Here is a 6,000-nt window from a genome sequence, read left to right as displayed (position 1 = left end):
TTGGAGAGGGAAGAAATGTGCAGATAATCTTAGATCATTATTAAAGTGCGTTTAGGGACATATTGCTCGGAGTTTCCTTATTCCAGGAAGGCACACTGAAACAATCACGTTTTCAGGCTCCTCCTAAAGACTGCCAGAGTTGGGGCTTGCCAATAATCCTATGTTATTGTATGTATTTTATTGTGATGTAATTTTGTTGTCTGTATTTTGTATTTTACTCCATTGTATTGTATCTTTGGGCTTGGCCTCATGTTTGCCGTCCCGAATCCCCTTTCAGGAGATGGTGGTGGGGTACAAATAAACAGGGAGGAGGGAGCAAGCTTGTTTTCTGCTTCCCTGGAGACTAGGACGCGGAACAATGGCTTCAAACTACAAGAAAGGAGATTCCATCTGAACATGAGGAAGAACTTCCTGACTGTGAGAGGCATTCAGCAGTGGAACTCTCTGCCCTGGAGTGTGGTGGAGGCTCCTTCTTTGGAAGCTTTTAAACAGAGGCTGGATGGCCATCTGTCAGGGGTGATTTGAATGCAATATTCCTGCTTCTTGGCAGGGGGTTGGACTGGATGGCCCATGAGGTCACTTCCAACTCTTTGATTCTATGATGATGATGATGATGATTCCTTGCCTCATCAGACAACTCCCAGGATATTTTATTTATTTATTTATTTCGCGCATTTCTACCCCGCCCTTTTCAACCCCCGAGGGGGGACTCAGGGCGGCTTATAAAAGGCACAATTTGATGCCAACATAAACATAACAATGGATAAAACATGTAAACAGCAATTATAACAATCAAGACAGTCAGTCCATACATTAAAATCAATCAATCAATAAAATCAATAAAAACAATCTAATGCTCAGCGTTTGCCATCTCATAGTCCATAAATTCATTCCACATTGTCAAGTACTCTCGATTCCGGTCATCATTATCCTTATCTAATTGCCAGATTGCCTGAAAGCCTGGTCCCATAACCATGTTTTTAATTTCCTTCTGAAAGAGAGGGGGGATGTCGATGACCTAATTTCCCCGGGGAGTGAATTCCACAGGTGAGGGGCCACCACCGAGAAGGCCCTACTCCTTGTCCCCACCAATGTCACTTGTGATAGAGGTGGGATTGAGAGAAGGCCTCCTTAGAAGATCTCAAACTCCGAGGTGGGACGTAGAGGGAGATGCGTTCGGACAGGTATGCTGGGCCAGAGCCGTATAGGATTTTGTAGGTTAAAACCAGCACTTTGAATTGTGTTCAGAACTGGATCGGCAGCCAGTGGAGCTGACATAACAGAGGGATACCATAGCAGTGAGCCATGTCAATTATTATTATTATTATTATTATTATTATTAACTTTATTTGTATCCCGCTAGCATCTCCCAAAGGACTCGATGCGGCTTACAAAGGTCAAGGCCTCAAAACACAACATAACAATACAACACTTAAAGCAAATTAAAAACAGTTAAAGCAATATTAAACAAGCAAGAAACAATACGTCAAGACACTATAAAACTGGGCCGGGCCAGAGTAATGGGTACAGGATTAAAAGTGCTGATGTGACAGGTGATATGTAAGGATTATAGGGTAAGTGCAGTGTGCGGTGTGCAGCAATCTTAGTTCTAATAAAGTGCTCTGGGACTTGTTATTGGAGGTTCCCATTCTGGAAAGGCACATCGGAACAGCCAGGTTTTCAAGTTCTTTCTAAAGACTGCCAATGTAGGGACCTGTCTAAGATCTCTTGGGAGGGTGTTCCAGCATCAGGGGGCCACTACAGAAAAGGCTGTCTCGCGTCCCCACCAAACGCGCCTGCGACGCTGGCGGGATCACGAGCAGGGCCGCTCCGGATGAACGAAGTGAGCGCGTGGGTTCATAAACGGAGATACGGTCACGCAGGTAGGATGGTCCCAAACCATTGAGGGCTTTGTAGGTAAGCACCTGCACCTTAAATTGGGCTCGGAAAACAAATGGCAGCCAGTGGAGCTCCTTGAACAGGAGGGTTGACCTCTCTCGGTAAGGAGCCCCACTTAACATCCTGGCTGCTACCCGTTGGACCGGTTGGAACTTCCGAGCCGTTTTCAAGGGCAGCCCCACGTAGAGCGCATTACAGTAGTCCAATCTAGAGGTGACCAAGGCATAGAATCATAGAATCAAAGAGTTGGAAGAGACCTCATGGGCCATCCAGTCCAACCCCCTGCCAAGAAGCAGGAATATTGCATTCAAATCACCCCTGACAGATGGCCATCCAGCCTCTTTTTAAAAGCTTCCAAAGAAGGAGCCTCCACCACACTCTGGGGCAGAGAGTTCCACTGCTGAACGCCTCTCACAGTCAGGAAGTTCTTCCTCATGTTCAGATGGAATCTCCTCTCTTGTAGTTTGAAGCCATTGTTCCACGTCCTAGTCTCCAGGGAAGCAAAAAACAAGCTTGCTCCCTCCTCCCTGTGGCTTCCTCTCACATATTTATACATGGCTATCATATCCCCTCTCAGCCTTCTCTTCTTCAGGCTAAACATGCCCAGCTCCTTAAGCCGCTCCTCATAGGGCTTGTTCTCCAGACCTTTTATCATTTTAGTCGCTCTCCTCTGGACACATTCCAGCTTGTCAATATCTCTCTTGAATTGTGGTGCCCAGAATTGGACACAATATGAACCACCCCGGCCAGATCAGCCTTTAAAGTGCTATTAAACCGTACTAATTCCCTAGTCTAAATGTATAATTCTACTTTCTCAAGGTAGAAAGTAGAATGGGAGTTGTAATTTTTCAAGGCCTTTCGCCTTCTCTGCCAAAGAGAGTTTTTATTGGTATGTTAAGTTTTAATAATAGTCATTTGGAAGAAAGGAATCCTCCTCCTCCTCCTCTGGTTTCCACAGCCCTCTCTTGCCCAATCCCAAACCGACTGAGGCAAGAGAGAAGGGTTTGAGGCCTACGCAGCCTCTCTCCAAAAAACGCCTTCGAGGTCTGCTGGAGAGTCGAGAGGCTGCTAAAGCGGCCTCCTCAGGTGATTCTGTGCGTTCAACCAAGGGCGAAGGGCAGAGCCAGCCAGGGCGTTCTCCAAACGCAGCCATAGTTGTTTCTGCCTTCTCTCCTCCGAGGGAGTCCCTGTCTAGCGTCCTCGGTTTCGCCTTTTGCGAGAGACGGGCCCCTGCGGCCACCATACATCCTCGCCAACTGACTGCTCTCCAGGACGGGTAGGTAGTTCTAGCCATTGGGGAAAGAGGACGAAGGAATGCCAGAAGGCCGCGAGGGGGGGCATACTGCGCATGCGTGGCTCTTGAAGGGTCCGCCGCTTGTTCTGGAAGCAGAGATGGGGAGAAAAAGACCAACAAGAAGGGAGAGTGCGCATGCGTGCAACCGAAGGCTGCCTAGAAGCCGAAACCGGAGACCAAAGGGCAAACAAGAAGGGGGAGTGCGCATGCGTGCACCCGAAGGCTGCCTAGAAGCCGAAACAGGAGACCAAAGGGCAAACAAGAAGGGGGAGTGCGCATGCGTGCGTCCAAAGGCCACTTCTAGAGCTAAGAGGCAAAAGGATCACGAAGAGGGGGGACTGCGCATGCGTGTTCAGTATCTTAAAATTACACAACATAACACTGCTTAAACTGCCATAGTTCAGTTATATGGAATCTTGGGAGTAAGGTTTGTCTGGCAATGAGTGCTGGTGTCCCATGATTCCACAGCAATTGAAGTGGTATCAAACTGGATTAATTCTCCAGTGTAGAACATTTCCATTTGCTGGGAAGTTTGCTTCCCCTTTTTCTTTAGATTTCAAAATCTTTGTATGTCTAAACGTTGCTGGAAGGCACACAATTTGAGGACTGAAGGGAAATTAATTTGTATAGTTACACGACTTTTAAAAATTCCCTGTATACCAGATACAGTATAGATAAAAACACCCAGAAGGTTGTCATCAAAAATGTAATTAAACTAGCAATTTAAAATACATTTAAGATAATAATTCTCTCAATCCTCCGAAGGGAACCAAGGAGTGCTAGCTGGAGAAATGAAATGCATTTGGTTATCTGCAATTTATCTCACAAGCAGTTTATGGGTTATTTAGATAGCATGGGGATTGGGAATGTTAGTATTGCATTGGTTTAGCTTCATGTTGTGTTCTCCCATTTAAGCATAATCCAGATGGAGTAGAATGTTCCTTCGGTCCATTTACATAATTAAAACCAACTCCTTGGGAGTGGATGGGGGAATAAACAAACCACAGTCAGTATTCTGACTATATTCATAGAATAGAATCATAGTATTGGAAGAGATCCCAAGGGCCACCCAGTCCAACCCCATTCTGCCATACAGGGATACACAATCGAAGCAGTCTGGACAGATGGCCATCCAACCTCTGCATCAAAGCCTCCAGAGAAGGAGATTTCACCACATTCCAAGGCAGTGAGTTCCACTGCGAAACAGCTTTTATCATAATGAAGGTCTTCCTAATGTTTAGGTGGAATCTCCTTTCCTGCACTTTGAATCCATTGCTCCACTGTGTCCTAGTGAAAAAAGCAGTTTATGGGGCTGACAGTGTGTGACTTGCCAAAACCCACCCAGTGGGTTTCCATGGCCGAGCAGGAAATTGTACAGTGGTCTCCAAAACTGTAGGGTGCACCTGCACTGTAGGACAGACATGTGCAAACTTGGGCCCTTCAGGTGCTTTGGACGTGAACTCCCACAATTCCTAACAGCCAGTTAATCCTTGTAACCGGCCCTGGCCTTCATGATCAATTATTGTGATTTTATATTGCATATTGTGTTTATTTTGTATTGTTTGTTTGTTTTTACTATATTTGATATATTATTTTATGTCAAAGATTTGCTTTGTTGTAATTGTTGAGCTTGGCTTCATGTAAGCTGCCCCGAGTCCCCTTGGGGAGATGGTGATGGGGTATAAATAAGGTATTATTATTATTATTATTATTATTATTATTATTGACACAAAAGCACAGTATGTCACAGCAAACGAGATCTATATGCTGGATTTCGTATCACAAAATCACAAGTCGAACACTTCCCAAGCGTCTAGGACTGTGTGCTGTATTTTCAAATGATGCGTGCAGATCCAAGTAAGGTGGCCTTTTGCAGTTGACAGATCGTGATTTTGTCAATGCTTATTGTTTCCAAATGCCGGCTGAGATCTTTTGGCACAGCACCCAGTGTGCCAATGACCACTGGGACCACCTGTACTGGTTTATGCCAGAGCCTTTGCAGTTCGATTTTGAGGTCATTTTTGGGTGCCACCTTGTTGTGGTGGGGGGCTTAACTGCTCCAAGGATGCTGAGAGCTGTGCTGGTAGTAGTGTAACTACCAGCAGGTCCAACCAAGCCAGAGAGGTCTCAGCTGAGGAGTGGAACCAAGAGCACCTAACCCAGTGGTTCTCAACCTGTGGGCCCCCAGGTGTTTTGGCCTTCAACTCCCAGAAATCCTAACAGCTGTTAAACTGGCTGGGATTTCTGGGAGTTGTAGGCCAAAAACATCTGGGGACCCCAGGTTGAGAACCACTGAGTCCTAACCCATTAGCATTATGGAGAAGCAAACCAAAACGAAGTCTATACTGGCTCGGTCGACGCCCAGGATAAAAAGGACCGCGGTGGATGCTGTTGATTCTGGACATCCATCCACAAGTGGGCTACAGAATCAAAATACAAATGAACCATCACAGAAGCGGCAGAAATATACAATGCCAGAAAACCACACTATTATTATTATTATTATTATTATTATTATTATTATTATTATTATTATTCCATGTCCTCCAACTGTCCTGATTTGGAAGTGACAGCCCTTGTTAATCTCCTGTCATCCCACTTTTTCAGTCCTTGCTTTGTTCTCCTTCAGTTTCCCCTCTTCATCCTCATATTTATTTCAGTTGCAGCAAACATGGTTCAAAGTGCAGAAGTAGTGGAAGAGAAGAGAAAGGGTTGAGAAATGTTGGACTTCCCAATAGGCTCGGGCAAAAGCAAATCAGCTCAGCCCCTCCTAGCTTGTGTGTTCCTCATTAATGACTTTTGTTGTA

The 6,000-nt window shown here is 45.5% G+C and overlaps 1 protein-coding gene across 1 annotated transcript in view; it reads left to right on the top strand.

Moving 5' to 3' along the window:
* The first annotated feature begins 2,866 nt into the window (after positions 1 to 2,866).
* The window catches only part of CPQ (carboxypeptidase Q), a 215,098-nt gene continuing 211,964 nt past the window's right edge, over positions 2,867 to 6,000 (top strand). Inside the window, exon 1 of the mRNA XM_060775640.2 lies at positions 2,867 to 3,175. The gene's annotated coding sequence lies outside the window, so the exon portion shown is untranslated. The remainder of the gene's footprint in view (positions 3,176 to 6,000) is intronic.

Source organism: Anolis sagrei, chromosome 4 (genome assembly GCF_037176765.1).
Source record: "Anolis sagrei isolate rAnoSag1 chromosome 4, rAnoSag1.mat, whole genome shotgun sequence".
Classification (NCBI taxonomy): domain Eukaryota; kingdom Metazoa; phylum Chordata; class Lepidosauria; order Squamata; family Dactyloidae; genus Anolis; species Anolis sagrei.
The sequence above is the reverse complement of the archived record's forward strand: the minus strand, read 5'-3'. Positions and strand labels throughout refer to the sequence as shown.